Source organism: Lissotriton helveticus, chromosome 5_1 (genome assembly GCF_964261635.1).
Source record: "Lissotriton helveticus chromosome 5_1, aLisHel1.1, whole genome shotgun sequence".
In the NCBI taxonomy this organism is placed as follows: Eukaryota; Metazoa; Chordata; class Amphibia; order Caudata; family Salamandridae; genus Lissotriton; species Lissotriton helveticus.
The window spans coordinates 1,780,190,950-1,780,215,471 of NC_136065.1; positions in this window are offsets into that span (position 1 = coordinate 1,780,190,950).

A 24,522-nucleotide genomic window follows, 5' to 3' on the forward strand; every position below is an offset into this window, starting at 1 on the left:
TTTGAAATTCTGGATAACATCCTAAGCGACCACTCTGCCCTAAGGTTAAATTTACAGCTGAACCAACCAAGATCTTTTATGGCAACAATAGCAAATACTCTATCACAGAATAGGTTCGAACTGGGCAAAAAAAACGGATACACTATAAAGTGGGAAAAAGTGGATCCTAATAAGCTCACTAATACATTAATAAAGTCTGCTTATAACAATATAATGATATGCCTGGATTCCCAAGCAGATGCCAAGTTAATCCTGGAAAATTTCAACATGATATTAGACCAAATAAAAACACTGTTGACCAGAACACCCAAACTAAACAATCCAAGCACTACAGGTTGGTTTAACCACGACTGTACTAAGGCACAGACCAACTTAAGAAAGGCACTTGGAAAATCAAACAGAGACCATCTAGAGATCCAATACCTCCGTCGAGAGTACAACAACGCCAGAAAGACAAGGAAAAAAGAGCTGAAACTGTCTTTGTGGAACGCTCTGCATAAAAGCGCACTCATGAAAGATAGTCAGTCTTTTTGGCGAATAGTTAAGTCTCCCTTGCTATCGGACTCTAACACTCCTCAGGTCGACGTCGCCATCGATGAGGAAACTTGGGTGAACTACTTGTCAAAAATCTTTGAACTAACATCGCTAACAGAAGAACGCCATTTCAATCTTCCCCCGGTAGTATTCCCAATATCGATAGACTTTGAACTACAAGACGTCGAAATGGCCCTACTGATGAGTAAGAGCGGCAAAGCACCTGGCCCTGACGGGGTCCCAGTGGACTTATTTAAACATCTCCCTGATCTCTGGTCACCAATACTCACAAGAGTCTGTATAGCAGCAGCGAAACTTGGACTGTTGGAGTCATGGTCAAGCTCTATCATGGTCCCCATCTTTAAAAAGGGGGATCGACAAGATACGAAGTGTTATCGACCTATCTCGCTGCTAGACTCTCTGGGCAAAGTAGTCGGCAGAGTCGTCTTGGAAAAACTTCAGCAATGGGCAAAAGACAAAAACATCCTCTCGGACCTCCAGTTTGGGTTTAGGGAAGGCTTTGGAACAGTGGAACAGGCCCTTAACTTAAGCATGCTAGTTTCGAAATACATTCACGCAAAGCCAGGGACAATTTACATGGTCTACGTGGATTTGTCCTCCGCGTTTGATTGCGTGTCGCATGCGAAGCTCTGGACTCTGCTAGGTTCATTAGGGGTCGATCCTCCCCTTCTGGATTTCCTAAGGGAGCTATACGGCGAAGCCTCCGCAAGAGTGAGATATGGAACAAAAGGAGAGCTAACTGCACCATTTAGGGTAGAGAGAGGAGTAAGGCAGGGATGTGTACTAGCCCCCTTCCTCTTCTCCCTGTATACCAACGGACTGGAGGAGACTATGCTGAGGGGGGGGCAGGACCTGCCCAGACTGAAACACCGCCTGATCCCCGCACTGCTCTATGCGGATGACGCAGTTATTTTAGCACGAACTCCTATCGAGCGCCAGAAATCTTTATCTAAGTACGCTGATTTCATGGGTGCCTTGGATTTACACATTAATGTAAAAAAAACATTTGTCATGGTAGCGGGTGGTCAACGAAAAGCCACAAAGACTATCTATTTAAAAGACCAAAAAATTGAAAAGACCTCACAGTACCCTTACTTGGGCATCATGATTGATGAAAGCCTAAATTGGAAGGCTGCTGTTGAGGCCAGGAGACATTTGTTTAAAAGAGCAATTCTAGCACTGATGAACTTTTCAAAAAGACTTGGAAATAGACCATCAGTAGAATTGTTAAAGATTTATGCTGCAAAATGCCAGGCCATCGCTCTCTACGGGGCAGGGATTTGGGGACACACAGCCACTGGTTCATTGCAAAAAGAGGAAAATATTTTCATGAGATTCCTCTTGTCCACGCCAAAAGGCTCTTCCATCTATGCCTCTCATATGGAGTTGGGAATCCCATATATTGAAGACTTAATAAAAATCCAGCCACTTTTACTTTGGAGGCGCGTCTGGTTGTCAGACAAAAACCTGCTGACCAAAAACATCTTAAAGGACTCCATGGAATTGGATCATGTACATAAAATAGCATGGCTCTCCTATATTAGACACTTCTTTTCGGACCTGGGACTACAAAAGTATTATTTCACCCCAGAAAAACTAAATGAAATATCTAAGAAGGACCTGAAACAAACTGCGCTGAGCCATCTAGAGTCCTTGAGACTGACTCTGCTGTCAAACAAAAAATCTGTGACCCATGCAAATATGATACAGCATAGCCCGAAAATCCAGCTTTATCTGACTCTAGAATTTACAACATACGATAAGATGCTCCTAACAAGGTTCAGACTGAATCTTTTTTATAGACTTGTGACTTTTCCAGAAAAAAATAATTGGGACTCAAACTTGGCCCCCTGTCCATGTGATGATTTGTCTCAACAGTCAACCATTCATACAATTTTGTTTTGCAAATTTTTTTACACCCATAGAAAAATCTGGCTAATCCCTTTACTAAAAAATTGGGGCTATAGACAGTGTCGCCCAGCCATGTTAGCACTACAGATGTTGGAGACTGAACGTACTTGTTACCACGTACTTAATTTTTTAAAGTGCACTTTGAGACATAGGAATAACCTTTGAAAAAGAGAAAAAGAAACTCAGAAGGTTACTATTGTCTTATTTTTTACTTAATTTTGCACGGAACCTGGTCATATTTTTTAATGTGTGTAATAACTGTTTTTATATAAATACTCATGTATTTTGTATGTTGCGACAACTTTTATGGTTTTGCACTGCTAAAAACCGAATAAAGATTTATTATTATTATTATTTAGACAGTATCTTGACTAACCTTTTGAAAACATGTATGTCTGAGTCTCTCACCTCCCACCAATACAAGCATTAGTGGCGCACACTTATCTGCAGTAAAATGCTTACTTTTCTCAAACCCTATAATGTTTATGCATCTGCTCTCGTTTTTTCCCATGTTTGACAGAAAAAATAAACTATCAGAATAGAATTGGAGAGCTATTAGTTGGCCAGAAACATGATCTGTGTTATTTTGCTCTGAGTGATCTTCGTGAATGGTGCTGTAGTGAGCTCGCCATCCCATTTATTTCCCAGATCATGGATGCTTCTGAGCAACTTTGCTTATGCCCCCAGTGTGGTTTACTTTCTAGGGAGAGCTTCATAGTAATTTCAAGTAATGTGTTCTGGGACTGTAGGCACCTCTCTTCCATTACTCTCTGAGGGGCATACCACACAGCATTAAACACCAGAATTGTGTTTTGAATCTTTGTTGTTGGTCTTTCTGGTAGCTGGTGAGGGACTTGCATTGCTGTGGGGAGTTGAGAAGATGTTTGAGAGGTGATATACCGTGAGGGCTAGGGTGTTTAGGAGGTATCTCCCGGGATGGAGAAACAAAGCGGTCTACAGAATTAGCACAGCCTTCTGGTTCTGTGGAAATGCTGGTTGCACTATAGGTGGCAGAAAGGTATGGCTACTATAACACGCTCTAGAGGCTCACTCAGAGTGTCAAATCGATCAGAGGTCTTCCTCCAGCGTTGTGTAAAAACACAGAATTAGACTTCTGGTGCTTCTGAGGAAAGGCTGCAAGAACATTCTATGCATAATTTTTTGTGGAATATAGATGTGAAGATTGACAGACAATTTAAATAGGGGGTCGCTAACAGGTTTTGTTTAGGGTGTATGTATGAAGGGCATTGATGAGTGTCCTTTGGACCTGGGGATGTTGAGAGTATGGTAAATACTTATGATAGAGCGCGCGAGGCCACCCGACCAATAATTTTCGCCGTTTCCAGCTTCAGGGCCCATATACTTTCAAATATACATTGACCAGGTGACTTCACGAGCTCTATCAATTTGTGTGTGTGTCCCCTACTATTATCTCTCAATGCACCCGACTTACCATCCACCGATGCAGGTACCTAATTACCACAATGAATCAGGGAGCTAGCTGTAAAAGGAAAGGCAGCAAAATACAAACCCAACAAATAACATTCAAATACTGTTGAAATGACCACGGACAATGGGAAGTTTTAAAATGTTTATCTAAAGTTCATTTGCTTCATGTATAAGGTACATCAATATAAGGCAATCAATAACCAGGATAATGTAAATGATATAACTGTAAAGAAATAATGACAGAGTAATCATTGAAATACTGATATAAATGTAACGAGAAGATACTATGCTATTCATTAATATTTAAACATGGGCGGATTATGTAGGTATAACTACAGGAGGGCCTATAAAGAGTAACACGCTTCACTTAAGGTGAACGGGCCTTTAAACAATCTAGGCAATGAGGTTCTAGACCATATCAGAAAATGACAAACTGCAATGCAAAATATAATTTCTAACAAATGAGAAGACATAGGAACAAACTTATGGAAAAATGCAAATGACTTTCAATAGTTGCGGAAAGACATGGAAAAATAACATGTGCAATGGTAAACTTTATTGAAGCAAAAGTTAGAAATTCAGAAGGTGCAAGATTTAAGAGGTTCAGAGCAATATTTACCTAGAAAGGTGTGGAAACCAAACCCTGGCCACGGGTCAGTTAAGGACAGGAAAACCCTCAAGGAAGGATACCCCTCAAAGGACAGCCGGTGCAGAATGGACACCCCGGATAGGACAGGATACCCTCGGATTAGGAATCAGGACAGGACCTCAGGACAGGACAGCAAACCCTCAGGACAGGACCGCTCAGGACAGGACCGGAACCCACAGTTCGGAAGCAACGCCTGCGCTCCACCCACTCTGCAGTTATCGATCAAGACCCCGATTGGGTCAGCGAACTTCCAGCAAAGTGCTTCGCCAGCACTTTAAGGTTCAGTAGAACCTTAGTCTATGGTCAAATTCGGACAGAGTGCTCTGCAGCGCTCTGTATCTTCAGTCACCTATTGAGTGCGTTGGGTCAGTGACAGGTCAGCTAAACCAGACAAGTCGGACGGTTCCCTAGGTGAACCCAGGGTAGATATACAGTTTGGGGACAGTGTACCACCCTCCAATGTTGCAAAGTGTCAGAATCCCTCAATTTCGATTGGTCCTAAGGTAGGATTTGGGTAACACACCAATCAGAACACGCTAATTCGAGCCTATATTAGCATACTTGGGTACCGCCTAGAGAGATTGGGGTTCTCATGAGAACTGTGCAGAAAGACAATGGCAATTTTACAATATATCATATGAGGAGCAACATTCGCCGTTCTCGTAGCGCAGAGGTGGCTTTCCCAGGCGCATCTTGACTGTGGCTGCCAGCTGACTGAGTTCCACTGTTCAAAGTGGCCACCTTTCAGTATTCTCTGGTCATGCGCAGAAGAGACCGTCAATATGGCTCCCAATCAGTTTGGACCCCCCATTTCCCGCGGTACATGAAAAGTAAGCGAGAACAAATTAATACATAATAATGTCATCATGAAAACACATCACAGGGTTTGTACTTTCTACTTATCATCATAAAATATACTTATGCGGTTTAAATGTTAGCTACATTGATACGGGCACAAGAGCAGTGGCACGAGCAGTACCACATGATGAGCACAGCTATGGATTACGCATGCGCATAAATTTCCCTCCACTTCTGCAGACGCGTCAGGACACGTGAGTGTGGCTGACGCATGCGCAGTAACTAAAATACAAGCGGCAGCCATTTTAAGTGACTCGAGTAAATTATTTTAGTAAAACATATAGGCAAGCATCTTAATCTTTATTTAAACTAAATATAAACGTTAGTAAGACTTACACTTATTACTTTGTTACACATAAACGAGGTTCTTGACTTCGGCAAGCCGCAAAATATGCGAAGCTTTGCTTCATCAATCCCCTCTTTGATGATATTTACTATCATCACAAAAATGGAACCAGATGCCAACTTTCTTTCACACTTTATATAGCTCTATCTCTTCCAGCAATCGTTCTAACTTTTCTCTCTCAGTTTTAGTAGGGTGAGAAGTCTTCACCTTTTTGTATATCTGATCATTCACTTCCTCCAACTCAATCTCATCCACACTCCGTTTCAACCCTCTTGCATTTACCTCGTGCTTCTTGGTGCGCTTACGGCATTTACAACAGATAAAAATGAGAAATATAATAAGACCTATAATACCAATTGGCATCAGTATCTTGAACAATAAGCTTTTACCTACGCTAGCAAGCCAATGACCTACATTTGAGAGACCATCTACCAGTCTCTTCCAGGCACTATCAACCTCGAGTGGTTTGAGTTCCTTTGTCAAATTAGTAATGTTTTTCACATATCTTTTGATCTGTACACTTTTATCCGGAATATAAGTGCAACAATGTTGCGCCTTCAACATCCGGCAGACTCCGCCCTCTTTCGCTAATAAGGTGTCAAGAGCAAGTCGATTCTGCAAAACCATTGATCTGATCGCAACCATTTCAGTATTGACCAGCAGAAATCCATGAGCTGTTTCAGTAGACAGCACATCCACTATAGTAGACAATTTGCAAATTCTGTGAGTGTTCAGAACCACTCCCACTCCAGGTATCAGTGCACTGAAAATACTACCCATAATTTCACCTATACTTTCTCTTTTACTACGCACTAAGCCATTAGTATCTTCATTGCTTCCAGCTTTTCCATTCACATGGTATATTTTCGGGAAGACAATGCCAAAATAGCAGCTTCCATACCAGTGATCCGGCAATTTGAAATAAGCCTTGTCCCCACAAATATAATAAATTCCAGGAAACACAGGCTCTGACCCATTTTTGAAACCCCAACCTCCAATTACCTTGTAATTATGTTCGCATTCACTGGAACCAATGAAAACATTATTATAATAGCTAGTCTTCTCGCGGTGAAGACATAGTTTGCCTTTCTTTTCAAAATCCAGCAACAGAGCAGGTCCCGCCCCACCAGTTGAGGTGCCTTCCATGTTCTCTGCCCACTTTGGCTTTCTCTGACTTTCGTCATTAGCCTTCTTTTGTATTTTAATTCTCCTTTTCTCTGCCATGTTTAGGAACATCTTTTCCTGCTCATGCAAAGAACAAGTCAAGTTATCTCTGTGTGCATCAGCTATGTCAATGTTACCTATAGTCAAGAAGTAGTCTCCCATATATCTTATGGTGTCGCTTTTGGTATGTACAGGATTCAAGTTCCCACGTATAGGAAGTTCAGAAAAGATTACGTCATTATTAGAGTAATAGTACTGTAACGGTCCTCTTTTGTAAAATAAACTAGCTAAAATGCTACAGGAGATTCCATATGTCAATGGCAAGTGATGGTATGTCACGCCTTCAGCCACAGAAGTAGGTAGCTTCATGCAGACATAGCAATCTTCAATTTCCATAGTCTCTACATAGTGTATTAACAAGTTTGCAAAAACATTTAAGTGTGTCCTGTTCTTAATTCCATGATAATGTAGTCCTCCCTCATCTGATGCTTCTAAGTCTCGTTTTGTTTGTCTCAGTGCTCTCTCATGTCTTGCTACACTCTGTGTTGTCAACTCCTCACTGTCTGTATTTACAATTTCAGTAGGGACAATGTTAGTATCTTTACTTACAGTGAAGGGTATAAAGATTGTTAGTCCTATCCAAATTACTATCAGTACTACTATACTACATATACACACCTTGCAGCACGTCTTGAAACAACTGCAACTAGGTCTACCATTCACAGTTGAATCAGACATTTCGGCTCAGAAGAAGTTTCTCGACCCCTCTTTACACAGCTAGCTTACTTTGTGCAAATTCACGGTGGTTCGTCTTCTTCTTCAGCAGAGTACTCAGGGACGGGCTCTCCGTCGCTTACGTCAGTTATATCAAGATCTTCAAGTTCTTCCAAAACGAGTGTCCATTCAGGAGACTTGTACTTCTTGTTTTGTCTTTTTATTCGCTCACTCCTTCTTTTGGAAGAGTTTTCTTCTTGCTCTGCTATCCGTGCACTTCTCCTTGCTTCTGCACGTTTTTCTTCCACCGTCTTTATCCTTAGCCTTAGTCTCTTTACGAACCTAGGCTCAAGGTTGTTTCTTTTCTTTAGTCTTTTAGTTGGTACTTGGACTTCGCTTTCTTCTCTTATCCTCTTATTCTCTTTAGCTTGTGGCAATTCTGCTTCACTTTCTTCTTCTTCTTCCCTTATCTCGCTAGTTCCAGGGCTAGCATCAAATTCTTCTGCCTGGTTACTAATCTGGCCTTGTTCAGGAATATGTTGTTTTTGGCTTTCGATTGTCTCTGTTTCTGATTCTGTTTCTGTTTCCTGAACCCGTTCTTCTAACCCTATCTGATCCTGTTCAAGCACTTCGATCTCTTGATTTTCTTCTGCTCGAACTATCACTCTATGTCTAAGCTGTCCCTTATCCACATCAGGAGTTAGTGGAGGTGTATCGAACACCTGTTCTGTCCCTGTCTGACCTTCTCCTTCCTCAGTTTTGATGTGAATCTCAGGCGGCTGAGGTTCTTCGCCTGTGCCTTGCTTTTCCTGACTAGTCCACTCTCTACCTTCACAAAGTCGCTCTCTTGTTCTGATAGGATCTTCGGTCAGATCAATCATCGGTATCCATTCTTCTGGCCATATGCTTGGCAGCTCGTCATCAGCTACTCCTGGCTCAGCTTCCTGGACCTCTTCAGCAGGCTGGATTCTTGGCAGTTCGTAGTCAACTACTCCTGGGCCAACGTCTGCTGTTCCTGCAGCCTGACTGGTGCTGGGCTGCTCGTTGTCCGCTGCTTCTGATCTGGCTCCTGCAGAGTCCTCTGCTGGATGCCCTTCTTCTTCAAGTTCTTTGTCTGGTAATACCTTCTGGGTGTGGCCAGCGTGGATCCACTGGGGAATACCTGCGACCTTCACTGCAGTGGTTGTTACCAGGATTACTTGGCGTTTCTTTCCCCACCTTGGTGCCAGACAGCTTGATCGAGTGTGTTTCTTTATTTTGACCTAGTCTCCTGGAACCAAGCTGTGGAGAGGAGTCGTTGGATTGAGGATGCCGTCGTCTCCAATCTGGCGAGAGATAGAACGCACTTGGTCACCCAATCTTCTGCAGTATTCAAGCACCAAATCATCAGTAATACTCAACAGTTTGCTTCCTGGCACCCATGCTTGTCTCATCACTCTTCCCATAATGATTTCATGGGGACTTAGGCCTGTCTTGCGGTCAGGAACACTTCTCAGTCCCATCAGGACCAGGGGCAGGGCCTTCACCCAGGTCATGCCAGTTGCATCAGTCAGCTTTGCTAGTCTGTTTTTGATAGTTCCATTTACTTGTTCCACTATTCCAGAAGCCTCTGGATGATATGCACAGTGAAGTTTCTGCCTTATTCCAAAGGCTTTACAGAGTTCAGCCAGTATTTCATTCTGAAAATGTCCACCCTTATCTGATTCAATAATGAATGGCACCCCGAATCTAGGTATCAGTTCTTTTAGTAAACACTTCGCTACTGTCAGTGCGTCACTTTGGGGAGTAGGGTAAGCTTCTACCCATTTTGAAAATACGCAAACAATGACAAGGACATATCGCTTCCCTTCACAACGGGGCATGGTGATGAAATCAATCTGTATCCTTACAAAGGGACCCCCTAATCTCCCAATTTTGCTCAGCTCAACCATTGTCCTCTTGCCTGGGTTCATCTGTTGACATGACAGGCACCTCTGGCAGAGGGACTCTGCTACTTTCCTGAACTTCTTACTGTACCAAGTCTGTTGAAATACCAGAATCATGGCATCCCTACCAATATGTGATCCTTCATGTATTAATCTTGCCATTGTGCCAAGCAAGTGTCGGGGTAACACAGGCATACCAGTTGGGCCCAAAATGACACCATCCACACGTCTCGGTCTACACCCATCCTCCTTCCATTTCTCTCTTTCTTGCCAAGGAGCCGACTCCTGCCACTCTCTCACTTCATCCCAAGTAGGCACTTCCTCAAACACTTGAAGTTGGCAGCTGGTTCCTGGCCCCCCTCGTTTTGGATTTACGATATACCGATCTCTGGCGCACCATTGGGCCACTCGATCAGCATAATCGTTTCCCATAGATACTTTGTCCATGCTCTTCTTATGAGCAGCACATTTTACCACTGCCAGTTCCTTTGGCAATTGGATGGCCTCTAAAAGGTCATGAACAACCTTTGCATTCCGAATGGGAGTACCTGAGGAAGTCAGGAATTCCCTCTGTAGCCACAATTGGCCAAAGTCATGCACAACTCCATAACAGTACTGACTGTCAGTATACACTGTTATGCGTATGTTCTTCCCAATTTTGCAAGCTTTTATCATAGCAATCAATTCGGCTACTTGTGCAGACTTGATGTTATATAGGTAACCTGCTTCTTCAATTTTTGTTACAGAGACTACTGCATAAGCAGCACTCAGGCCTCCTAGTTCATGTCTTAGACAGGAACCATCTACAAACAGCTCTTTATCATGCTCAGGCAATGGCGTTTCTTTTATGTCTGGGCGTGGTTTGGTGCTGAACTCTGTCAGATCAATGCAATCATGTTCATCATCATCCCCACCTTCCATGTCCATGGGGTCGGGGAGTAAAGTGGCAGGGTTCAGAATACCGCACCTAACAATGCTTACATTTGCTGCACCCACAAGAATCCTCTCGTATTTAGTCAGCCGACTAGGGGTGAGATACTGCGTTTTAGTTCTGGTCAATAGAATTACCACTCCATGTGAAACATACACAGTCACAGGATGTCCCATGACTATGGACTCACTCTGTTCCAAACTTGCACAGGTAGCAGCTACTGCTTTCAGACAGCCTGGTAACCCAGCAGCTACTGGGTCCAGGGTGGCAGAGAAATAGGCCACAGGCCTTCTGGTCGTGCCATGTTCTTGAGTCAGGACTGACAATGCACAATTATCGCGAGTGTCACAGAATAGGGCAAACTCTTTGGAATAATCTGGCATTCCCAACGCAGGGGCTGTACACAGACAGTTTTTCAGTCTTGTGAAAGCCATTAGGCTTTCATCGTCCCATTCTACAATGTCTGGCATTCCTCTCGTGGTCATTTTTATCAAAGGCCGGGCTAAGACTGCAAATCCCAGAATCCACTGCCTGCAGTACCCCAGTACACCCAGGAACATTCTGACGTCTTTTTGAGTACGGGGCAACTGCATCTTTTGAATTATTCTCACTCTTTCTGATGTGACTTTTCTGACACCCTTTTCTATCTGGTGTCCTAGATATTTCACTGATTTTGCACAGAACTGTAGTTTGTCAGGGGCCACTTTATGCCCTTTCTCCCACAGATGATTTAGGAGGGCAATGGTGTCAACTACACAGTCCCTATGACTTTTAGACGCCAGTAGAAGGTCGTCTATGTATTGCACTAAGACAGAGTTCCCAGGTAAGTTCAAAGTCTCTAGACATTTTTTCAAGATCTGATTAAAGATAGAAGGGCTCTCTGTATACCCCTGAGGGACCCGGTTCCAGCAATACACGTGACCTTCGAAGGCAAACGAGAAAAGAAATTTGCTGTCGGGGTGCAGGGGTATCGAAAAGAATGCATGACACAAATCAATCACAGTGAACCACTCAGCATCCCAAGGAATCTGGTACAATATCACTGCTGGGTTCGGGACAATAGGGCAGCAAGGAACTACAATTTTGTTTACCTTTCTCAGGTCTTGCACTACCCTATACTTGCCACTAGGCTTCTTGATGCCCATAATCGGTGAGTTGCATGGGCTGCTCATCACTTCCTGTATGATGTTTCCTTCTAATAATTTTTGTATTTCCAGAGTGACACCTGCTTTCACTTCAGCATTCATTCGGTAGGGCTTAGTGTTAGGATATACTGCATTGTCCTTGATGGCTATCTGTATGGGGTCCACATCTTTCATTAATCCCACATCTTTTCCAGTGAAATCCCACACCTCTGGCTTTACCGCTTCCTGGAGTTCTTGGGGCAAATCCTGCAGGGTCAATCTTTTAATTTCTGAGTCAGGTCTAAGTAACAATAGTTTATAAATGCCATCTTCATCCGGGGTCTGTATTTCAACACCTTTTGGTGTGCAAAAGATGGTACAGTTCATTTTGCACAGCAAATCACGACCCAGTAGATTCACTGGACTGGTGTCACAGACGACAAACCTATGCATTTGTTTAAATTTTCCAATTGAAATCTCCATTGGTTCGGTAACAGGAGTACTAATCAATTGATTAGATACCCCCACTACTTGGATATTTTCTCCCGAGAGGGGTAGGTTTGGAACGTCCACTGTTCTTACAGTAGAACGGGTAGCGCCAGTGTCCAATAGAAAGGTGACATCATTTCCGTCGACCTTTCCTTCAATGTATGGTCCAGACTGGTCTACCGGCAAGGAAGCACCAAGTACGCACTCCTCGTCCTCCCCTCTCAGGCCCCGTCAGTACTGTTCATTACAAAGGAAGGTATCATTTAGCAGATACTGCGAAGTTGCTGTATTTCTGTTCTCACCGCTTTCCCAAACTTCTATCTCCTCACCCTCTCCCTGTCTTCCCCTGTATACCTGCTTGGGTGCTCGAGGCACCTGAACTATTTTTACCTGAGGTTGAGTCTTTCTTGGTCTTTCTTTCTGCGTCTGTGGAGTTAAATCAGGTGTTTTTGCATTATCATCTGTCAATTGTGGACACTCGTTTCGCCAGTGTCCAATTTCGCCGCACTGATGGCAGGGAAATTTCTTCATAGCCTCTTCCCTGCTAAATTTGGGCCGGGGCTTTCCTCCACTCCCTCCCCCAGGACTTTTGTTCTCAGCATTTTTAACCATGTTACTCAATTGTTTTTCCTGCTGTTCTGCGAGCTTCACTTGAGCCCACATCACTTTTTCCTTAAGGGCCTTTTTCTTTTCTGCCATCTCGTCCTCGCAGTACTTAGCGTACCGCAGGACCTCATCCATTTTCTTGGTATGCCAACAGATTTTATTATCTTTTATCCACTGACAAATTTCAGGTCTTAAACCATTTACAAACCTGTAAATAAAGTGCGTCATGTCCTTCAAATCGATGTTATCAATACCACTGTATAATTTAAATACCTGCAATAACCTCTCATAGAAGGAGTGCACTGTCTCGTCCCTTTCCTGTGTTGTTCTATCTATTTTTGTCCAATCAGTTTCTTTTGCGGGCACCTTTTCTTTCAAATGCTGAATTACCTGCTCATATTTTCGCATGACATCCTTTGATGGCTCCCCTGTTTCCTTATTTCTTGGGTACTCTTCAGTAGGCCAGTCTATGGCTATTTTACACTGGGTCCATAAATCTACCGGAACCACAATGTCGAAAAACCCATCCAGGTCTTTCCACAGACATTTCTGTACCTTCACGAACCTCTCCACCTGCCTGTACCAGTCTACTGGTTTCTCTCGTAATTTTGGAAAATCGTTCGTAAAGGACACAATATCCTGTCTAGACCAGGGGACATGCACATATTTCCCTCCAGGTACTTCGCGCATGGGGCATAACTGCTCAGGTTTCTCTACCTCCCTTAAAGCAAATTCAGGAGTCACTTGTCGGGAGCGAGCCTCTTCCCTCTTTTTCGCCCACCTGCTTCTCCATCTTTCCACATCTCCCCATTTCTGCAGTACCCCCAATAATTCTTTAATCTGCAACTTTTTTCCCGCCACATTCAGGTGCTCTATATCTTTGTCTGAGAAGTCTGCTCTGTACGGTTTCTGTAAGGGCTTGGATTTCGAGATATCTACCCCCATACTAGCTGCGGTTTCGGTCAGTTTTTCGTGGAGCACTCTGGTGTTCCTTGTAAAGCTTTTACATATAAACGACAATTCTTCTTCAGAGTAGGTATTCAATCGATCCAACCCCACATTTCCTGCCATTAATTCTTCTATTTCTACCCTCAGCTTGTAGAGGTCTAAAGGTTTCGTTTGCGGAGTCTGTTTCTCTAATTCACGACTCCAACTCTCAATTTCATCCGGAGTTACCAGAGAGACACTCCTAGTACCTGTTGCGGACTCCAATTTAATTTCTTTCGCATTAAAAGGGTTATGCCTCTGCTGCATTCCCTTTCCGGTCGGTTTGTTTGGCAAGTCCAAGAACGCAACTTCAGACTCGCACTCACTGGACTGATCATCTATGATTATCGGTTCCTGTCTCGGGGTTGCCATGACTGGGGTCATAACTGGAGTAATCGGATTTCCCTGACCATTTCCGTATAACGGGACCACTGGTCCAATAGTTACTGGAATAGTCAATGCCTCAGGACTGGTATTTAACTGGGAGATTTTCTGAATTATTTCTGTCCTTTGTCTAGCTAGAGCCTCTTGCTCCTTTTCCACTAGTATCCTTCTTAAAGTCGTATCATGTAATATCTGTGGGGTCAAGGGAGGAGTAAAACTCGGGGCAGTAGGATGCGTTTCACTTGGTCCCCCACCATAATTTGGTTTTGGGAACAATGTTCCGGTGTTAAAGGACCTGCGCTCTTCCCCATATGGAGGTTGAACAAAAGGCAGTCCTGAATTCGATGGTTTCTCTTCGCTTTCATACAAGGGTCTGGGGAAAAAAACTTCGTACGTGAATATTTTTCTTCCTGGCTTGCGGGCACTTTGGGATATATATCCCTTGTTTCCGCCGGTTCGGGTTTCTCAGAATAGGGCAATACTTGACCACCCCCTCCCAGTCCTAGGAATCTGTCTTTTTCCTTGAGGAAGTGGCGTCGGGGAGCATCTCCTACACTGGAAGGTCGGGTTCCCTCGTTATAAGGTGGCGGACTTCTGGTACAGATGTCATCTATCAGTTCATCATCTGACTCCCCAGGGGCCCCCCAATGCTTACACTTTTCGGTACTTTTCTCACCCGCTGCAGGGTTATGACATGCCGGCATCATGGGAAACAGACCCTCAACAATCATGCTCTGCCTCCACTGTTTCATCCTTTTATCCCTGGACTCCTGTTTCAGCCTGGGGTACCACTTGGTCAAACCCTTGTCCATTCGGGGTCTTTCTCTTTCAAAAGCCTCAATCTCCCATTCCTCTAATGCCTCATACTGCGTTAGTCTTGGTCTGGGATGCAGTTCATTCATCCGAGTTCTTAAATTAAATAGGATCCTACCATTGAAAGTCCCATCTAACGGAAAAGCCAATACTCCGTCATCTTTTGTGTACTTCACCCAATTCTCCAACCACACACAGGTATTGTATCCTCGGTCAAACATCATGAATGAGGCAGGAGTATTGGGTGGTGGGACAAGAACACCTTCTCTAGATTTAATTGGTTTGTCCGTTTTAAAATAATTTTTCACCTTACTTACAAGGGACAATTTTCTCTTGGTTCCGTACATAATATCGTATCTATTAGTCTTCCACTGATCCCTTTCAAACCCTAGGTGCCTTGGATCAGGTCGAGTTCCTGTAGTCTGCGAGTGCCACATACGACTTCTACGCTAAACTTTGTTTATAAACTACCTCCAATCAGAACGCGCTTCAGAAATTCGTGCGACCAATGGGTGCGCGACTCTGAATAATCTCCGCCAATGGGTGCGCGGCCCCTTCGTGAGACAGTTCCCACGCTCTGGCGCTCACCCCTCCTTTACAATTCCAGCTCCGTTACCCGCCCGCTGCTTCTACCAATCCCAGCGCGGCACAGAGTGACGTCAGAGGCGCTTCGCGGCTGACTCCCTCCCTTCACAAGGTAACGGAAACTTTCTTTCTTTTAAAGTGCTCAGTGCTTGGTTATTTTACAACAAATACACATTCGCCACAGTGCTCAAGTGTCTAGACAGAGAAAAGAATTATTTTACTGCAAGTAAACTACTTCCATTTACTTTTCACTCGCTGCGGGTAGATCTCTTCCGCCTACCCTTCACTCTAGCATCGGTGAACCTGTTATTCCCCTAAACTCATCCACTTCTTTCCGGCATATATTCCGAGTTTAAGGTTTCCCAGCGGACCCCTTTGCTTTCACCCAAGCTCCGAGGAACCTGCTACTCTTCCGATGTGACCCTTACTAGGTTACGCCACTATGGGAATTTTGCCAATGATCCTCGTTACTGTCATTTATTCACACATGTATTCAGAAAACCCTAGTTAGTGCTTCCCGGTTATCTTAACCTGCACCTAACTTTCCTCGAGCCTGTGACCTCAGGACAATGGATTCTATTCACCACTTGCCCTTTCAATTCCCCGGGGAGTTCGGACAACAAGAAACTAAACGGTTGACAAACGCATGGATTAATACATATAACAATATAAGAACAAGAATAATAATGAAAAAACACAATTCATTGATTTCAGCAGCGTATTCACAAGAGAGTGATCAGTCCCCTCGGAACAGCCGCTCTTATAGCAGCATTAATGTACTAGCAGCTTCCGACTCAACTAGTCTAACTAATCCTGCCTAACCTTTAGCTAGTCCCTAACCATACCTCTGCTACCAGTAAAACTGATAGAGCGCGCGAGGCCACCCGACCAATAATTTTCGCCGTTTCCAGCTTCAGGGCCCATATACTTTCAAATATACATTGACCAGGTGACTTCACGAGCTCTATCAATTTGTGTGTGTGTCCCCTACTATTATCTCTCAATGCACCCGACTTACCATCCACCGATGCAGGTACCTAATTACCACAATGAATCAGGGAGCTAGCTGTAAAAGGAAAGGCAGCAAAATACAAACCCAACCAATAACATTCAAATACTGTTGAAATGACCACGGACAATGGGAAGTTTTAAAATGTTTATCTAAAGTTCATTTGCTTCATGTATAAGGTACATCAATATAAGGCAATCAATAACCAGGATAACGTAAATGATATAACTGTAAAGAAATAATGACAGAGTAATCATTGAAATACTGATATAAATGTAACGAGAAGATACTATGCTATTCAATAATATTTAAGCATGGGCGGATTATGTAGGTATAACTACAGGAGGGCCTATAAAGAGTAACACTGGAGTTCTGGACTTTTTGGTTCTGTCCAGAGGTGTCAGGGATAACACCCGAAGACCCCGGAGTTCTACCTGTCTCGGTGCACAAACAAACAGAAACACGGGCTTCTCGATGGTGGCGTCAAAGACCAAAGGTTTATTACTGCAGGGACACAGAAGTCACAGAAACTGCACACGGGCAGTATCTAGGAGCCTGTTCAATTTGTACAAAGAGGGTTGTTCCTTATATACTAAATATTCTGCTCGGGGCAAATTCTTTACATGTTACCACAGTTCTAAACATTCGTGTCTTAAACAATAAATATTTGGCGTTGCACAGGAATCGTCAACAGTATCTGATGTCAAAACATTACGAATGAGGGGTTCCCACTATTCCATCATAATCCCATGTCAATTTCTCATTCAAGACCCGGACCGCCTCATCGTAAATTTCGTTACCTCCCCCTAATAAAGGCCCAGAAGGAAAGGAGCAGAGCCAGGTGCAGAAGATAGAAAGACAGGATAAGAGATGTTTGTGGGTCGTAAATGGGCACGGTTACCAGCTTCGGCCGCCTAATCATGATCAGGCCAACGAACACAAGAACCAGTATAGCAGGACTGGCCTCAGGCTGGGGAGGCAGCTCTTGCCGGGTCATGCTGCCACAGCGTTGCTGGCCTAAGGTGCACGTGTCACTAGTAAGGTGAATCGCCGGCTAAAGCCTACGTGTCCTTAATTGAAAAGAGGTCATTGCGTGTCCATTGACTATGTGAGGGCAAGGAATACAAAATGGCTTCCGTGTTCTAAGATGGATGCCATGGGTAGAACAGAAATGTGTTTGTAACTGGAGTGCTCTTGCTCGTAGCATAGCGAAAACACCAGGATATACTAAATGGATCATTTGCGGTTCACTGATACCAAAATTATGTATTTACGACAATGTTACAAACACGAGTAAAATCGTCACGGAACCTCAGACCCTCCTTTTGCCCTTACATAGGCAATTACTCAGTCTATGTCAGAGTCAGAGTCTAATTCTATGCTCATTAGGTCAGTGACATGTTGTTGCACCATCATCTTGTCTCGTACCTTTTCTCCAAATGCAGGTGGTTTTCTGAAACAGGTTGCAGCACAGAGACTACACAAAGCGGGACCACATTGGATAATAAGGCAGCACGAGAACAGAAATACTAGGATGGCACCAATGACCATCAGAACCTTCCATCCCCACGCTGATACCAGAGTCCAAAACCACTCCATGAAGGACCAGTTTCCCTTATCTACGTGTATAGAGTCGGAAATCTTGTGTAGCTTAGAGATCGCTTCATAGACTGTTGGAGCATTATTTGGAATAAAGACACAGCAGCTCGATTGGATCATTCTGCATACCCCACCTCGATCTGCAAGTATTACGTCTAGAACCATTCGGTTCTGCAACGTCATGAGACGATCCGCCTGAAGCTCAGCTGTTAAGTTACTAAGGGCACCAGCCGTTTCTGTGATAGTAGATTCAACTACCCGTGTTAGTTGACGTAGATTTCTACTATTGGCCATAGGCCCCCAAAACGGAAGGAAACCTTTGAAGAAGTCTCCAGCTTCCTGACCAGCGGTATCTTCCTTGCTGAAGACACCTCTTGCTACTCTGGTCTTGTGATAATCTGAAGAAGCAGTGTATGTCGGAGGTAACAATCGAGCAATATAACATGAACCTGAAAAGTCAGCAGGCAGCCATGTATATGCTCTGTCCTGACAGATGAAGTAGGTACCCCTAGCAGTCAGGAAGGCAGGGGAGGAGTTAGACGGAAATACGTAAGTCTCAACGCACTCACTCCTCCCTAGCTGAGCTCTCAGATTTCTCCCATTTCCTTGTAAACAGACCTGACCTCGGTGAGGCACGACCCAAACTGAAGTGGAGCTTTTACGCTTGCTTTCTCCCAAACTAAGGCGATACTCGGTAGAGTTCCAACTCAAATACACCCGTAATTCATCTCTAGGGTAAGATGGAGTATTATTGACGTCTTTAATCATGTCAATAATTCCCTGGACTAAAGCTTTGTTGGCTGAGTTGTATTTAGTGGACCGTGGTGGACGCGGAGGATAGGTCTCAAGGGCATATGAAAAAATGGTCTGAAAGGCCTGAAATGATCCATTGTAGCTAAAAGGCAAGACTAGATAGGGAATGCCTTTATCCATAGTGTGAGGTATCAAGCCACACACCCAGCAGTCTGTAGTATTAACTACCAGTTGGTGTTGATGCAAGAGCTGTACAAATGTATTGTTAATAAATTCTGAGCGTCGAGCTTGTTCGTGTTCAGGAAATGAGTGAAAAGAATGCATAGAAGAAACCGTAGAAGTAGTAGGATCAAGGGGAGGTACTGTAGTTACCGGCATGAAAATCAAATGCACACCAAAGATGATTCCACCCACCAACGTTATCAAAACGATTAAAAACGTAACTGCACATTGCATTAGAAAGCATTTGCTGTGAAGTATTCGGTACAGTCTATTTCTGCGAACATAAATTACATTCTTTCTTTGCAGCTCAGGAAGCTCCATCTTCTACGACCGTTCGCGACCACTGATGATGTGTACGTAGATGAAAATGCCTCTATCAGCCCTGGGAGTTCCCAGAACTAACAGAAAGATCGACCTTGTGTCTGACCCCCGCAGATTCAACTAGGCACACAGCCACGACCCTACGGCTACCCAGACGGCAAGGCAATTTTAAAACAAAAAGAAACAATACAAAGTATTAGCAAACTTCCTGGCTGGAGGCAATGTATAGAAAATTCAAATCTGAAAATAGGCAGTTTCCTGCTTTATTTGTCCATATTGCGAGGTCGCAAGTTGTATCTCAGTTTTGCAGGAGCTGTCTGATCTGGAAACAGTGTATTTTCAGCCGACGTTGTAATGTTTACATTTGCAGATGGCAAATGTTCAGGGTTCAAAAGAGCAGTTTCAGGAGGAGAGTCAGAATTTGGTGAATCCGTGATCAGTTCTGCATCGCTGAAAGGTATGAACCAGGGGACTTGTTCCGTTTCAGAGGCACCGATTCCTTTCTTTACCCAGTTGTCGTAAGGAAGTGGCAGAGGCACACGTTTGACATGTGTCGTATGGATCCAGTTCTTCCTTCCGGCCACACGAATAGCAGTTCTCGTTGCTAGTAAGACTTGAAAAGGGCCAATGAATCTGGGCTGAAGATTTTTCGTTCTTGCAAAATTTCTAATGACCACCTGGTCACCCGGTTTCAGCTGATGGCCTGGACTCTCCGGTGGCTTTGGCAATGCATCGAAAACCTGTTGGTGAATAAGACTCAATTTAGCAGTCAAGTCGAAAAGGTAATCAATTAACATTGGGTATTCCAGCTGCTTGAATTCTCTTGGTCTAGGTACCCCCCAAACATTTGCAGGACGACCAAAAACTATTTCATATGGACTAAGCCCTACTCTAGAATGTACAGTTGCTCTTGTTGATAGCAAAGCCAAAGGCAATGCGTCTGGCCAGGACAAACCCGTGGACGCTTGTATCTTAGCAAGTTTCAGTTTAAGGGTGCCATTGTAACCCTCGACTAAACCCGCGGACTGGGGATGATTCGCACTATGAAACTTCTGTCTAATCCCTAGGCCGGCACACACACTCTGCATAACTTTCCCTACGAACTCACTTCCGTTATCTGACCATACAATCCGTGGCATTCCGTATCTGGGGAAGTATTCTTTAAGAAGAATTTTGGCAGTGGATAAGGCAGTATTGTCCTTTAGCGGGTATGCTTCGATCCATCTGGAGAAAGCACAAACTACCACTAGGACGTATTTCAGATTATTACAACGATCCATGTGAATGAAGTCTAGCTGGATCACTTCGAAGGGGCAGGAGGGAGGAGCGAAATGACCTGCAGGTGTGGGGATTCCCTTGCCAGGATTATGCATCAAGCATACCATACAATTCCTCACCACTCTCTCTGCGCACTTACTAATCCCATCATTCTTCCAAACTGGAGCCAACATCTTACAAATCCCTTTAGAACTGATGTGCGCTGCTCCATGTGCCATCGTCACTACTGCAAGCACATACGCATCAGGCAACATCCAACGCTGTTGTTCCGACAAGTCAATCCAACACCCACTCGAGTTCAATTTACCCGTGCTCTCTTTCCATGCAAGCTTTTCCTCCTCAGTCGCCTCTTTCTGAATTTCTTTCACGCTTTCCACTGTGTCTTCACACATTCCAGACTCAGAAATCCATCTTGCAGACGTTGCAACATACATTCTACTCATCATATTTCTAGCTGTCTGTTTTGCAGTCTCATCGGCAAAAGCATTCCCACGACCAACATCATCCGTGATTGCTTTATGAGCACTGCATTTCACAATCGCAACTTCAGTCGGCAAGGTTAGAGATTCCAACAAGTCATTAACTAGCTGGCCATGTTGAATCTTAGTCCCATGGGACGTAATGAAACCTCTCTCTTTCCACAAACGGCCAAAACTATGGGCCACGCCGAACGCGTACTGACTATCTGTGAACACATTCACTCTCTTTCCCTTAGCTAAAACGCACGCTCTTGTTAGCGCGATCAATTCTGCAGCCTGGGCAGAATTCTGACTCACTCTTGCAGTCTCCACAATCGTACTCAAAGTCGTTACTGCATAAGCAGCAGTCACATCACCATTCTCTAATTTGAAGCAAGACCCATCAACATACAACGTTCCATCTGGATCTGATAACGGAGTGTCTTTTAGATCAATTCGTCCTTTTGTTTCTTCCTCAGTTTTGAAACAACAGTCGTGTGGTTCGGAATCACTCGACTCTTGGCTAGTCGGCAACAATGTTGCTGGATTCAATACATTGCATCTTTTGATCTGAATATGACTCGCTAACAGTGTCAGTTCATAACCTGATAATCTAGCACTGGTAAGGTGCTGCGTCTTGGTTCGGTTCATGAGTGTATCTACAGCATGGGGAACCATAACTACTAGCATGTTGTTCATTACTAAACCAGCAGATTGTCGAATGGAGGCTGCAGCTGCGGCTGTAGCTCTCAAGCAACTAGGCAACGCTCTAGCTACTGGATCTAATGTTGATGAAAAATACGCACAAGGGCGTTGTTTATCACCAAATTTCTGCGTCAAAACACTCAATGCACAACCTTCTCTCTCGTGGACATAGAGCGTGAATGGCTTACTGTAGTCGGGTGTACCCAATACAGGAGCTGAACACAGTGCATTTCGTAACTCAGAAAAACTCTGCTGACATTCAGCAGACCATGGTACCGGACTCGGAACACCTTTCCCAGTCAAGGCTACCAATGGTTTTGCCAAAAGAGAAAAATTTGGGATCCATTGCCTACAATATGAGGTAATACCTAAAAAGGCACGTACTTCTCTCTGCGTGCTAGGAACATTCATCTGTGTAATTGCCTTTATTCTCTCTGGGGTCAACTTCCTTCCCTCCTTTGACAAGAGATGACCTAGGTAGGTCACTTCTTGGCAGCAGTATTGCATTTTTGAAGGTGACACCTTGTGATTCAAATTTGACAAATGATGCAATAAAGAAATCGTAGCTGTTTTGCAAGTTTCCTTGTCATCAGCAGCCACTAGAAGATCATCAACATATTGTATTAAAGCAGAACCAGGAGGAAGTACGAAGGAATCTAACTGGCTTTTTAATGCTTGACTGTAAATGGATGGGCTTTCACAATAGCCTTGTGGAGCGCGTTTAAACCTGAAGCTTCGTCCTCCTAGAGAGAAACCGAAGATATCTCTGCTTTCTTCGGCTATCGGAATGCTGAAAAAGGCATTTTTCAAGTCGACAACCGAAAACCATGCTGCTGTAGCAGGAATCAACGTTAACAATGCAGTAATGTCTGGAACCACAGGAAACTGTGGAATCACAATTTTATTAACCTCTCTAAGATCAATTACAAACCTATATACTGGAGGTTTTGTTGGGTCAGTTCGTTTCAAAATAGGCAGTACAGGACTATTACAGACATTACCTCTAGTTTCTTCTATAACGTCTTTCTCAATCAGATCATGCACTATCAGTAGGAGCGCACGCTCACCTTCACTAGAGATTCTGTATTGTGGAATTCGTGGAAGTTTGACATTTGCTTTCAAAGTTACTATATAGGGTGGAATTTCCAATAGACCTACATCATTAGGACCAGTCGCCCAAAGAGTGTCAGGGAGTGAACGCAGCTCTGGTGGGAGCGCATCCATCGACAAGTACATCGGAGAGATTATTCTTTTACCCAACGTAAGCTGTACTCCTTCTGGAGAACAGTATAATGTCGCATATAGGCGTTTTAACAAGTCTAAACCAAGCAGATTTTCGTTACAACCTGTCGTCAAAATCAGGGGTGCTTTCAATTGACAGGGTCCAACAGAAATAGACAAAGGACCAGAAACAGGGTTATGAACAGGGGCGCCCGAAAAACCTACTGAAACGTTTGTTGAGCCAGACAAAGGTGCGCCAGGGAGTTTCGCATGTATGATAGAACTTTTTGCTGCACCAGTATCCAACAGAAACGGTTCGACTATACCTGATGTTGCTACTGCGACATAAGGCCCACTCTGATCTACTGGAACTGATACTACTCCCTCTCTTTGTCCATGGCTGTCCTAGTACTCACTTTGCTGACCTTCCTCACTAGCTTCATAATAGTCTTCAACATGATACTGTGGAGACCTATTCTGTTGGGCAGATTGTCCATTTCGCTGGTCGAAATAATTAGAAGGGCGATCACTCGTCTGCGGAGGCATAGCACCTCTTCCTCGACCTCTAGAATTTTGCATAGAACTACCACGACCTCTCTGAGCAGCCGCAGTATTATTTTGCGTTCGAACTGGACACTCATTTTTGTAATGACCTTCCATTTTGCAATAAGCACATTGATTCCATTGGTATTGTGGCCTTTGAAAATTATAATCCGTTCTTTGATATGACCCTTGCTGCATGTTAGTCTGATTCGTGCGAGGCGGATAAGCTTGCTGTAAAAGTACTTTAGTTTTTAAATCTTTCGTCTTTTTATCTGATTTTTCCTTCTCTTCTTTATCCCTATTTTCATAGTACTGGGCAGTCGCAAGTATTTGCGCAGTCGTAGAGACAGCCCACGCACTTTCAGAATTCTTTAATTTACCACTAAGTTCTGGCAACAGATTGTGCACAAATTTATCAACAAATAATCTCTGGCCTCCTTCTGTGCTCATATCCTGACCACTATGATCCACGAAAGTCTCCTCGAATCTTGTGAAAAAGTCGGAGACGCTTTCGTCTTTCTTTTGTTTGCACGCAGACAATTTGTCCCAGTTAACGCGCAATGCTGGCATCAAGGTTTTCATTAAATCGATTATTCTACCAGGCAAATTAGCAATTAGGGGTTCTGGTTTGGAACCACCTATTTGTTGACCATCCGCTGCAATTATAGCTGCCCAGTCACCACCTAGGGCAACTGGATGATTCTCTTTACGAATTTTAGCCCAAATTGGTTGCGGTACTACATTACCAAATAGCAGATCTATGTCAGCAAGATTCAATACACAAGCGTCAACTGTTTGAGCCAACTCTTTGTAGTACCCTGCAGGATTTTTACGCGGATCTGGCAAGGCCTGTTTCACTGCTAATACTTCAGCTCGCTTCCATGGAATATGTATCCATACTCTCTGGAATTGGGCCGGAGCGG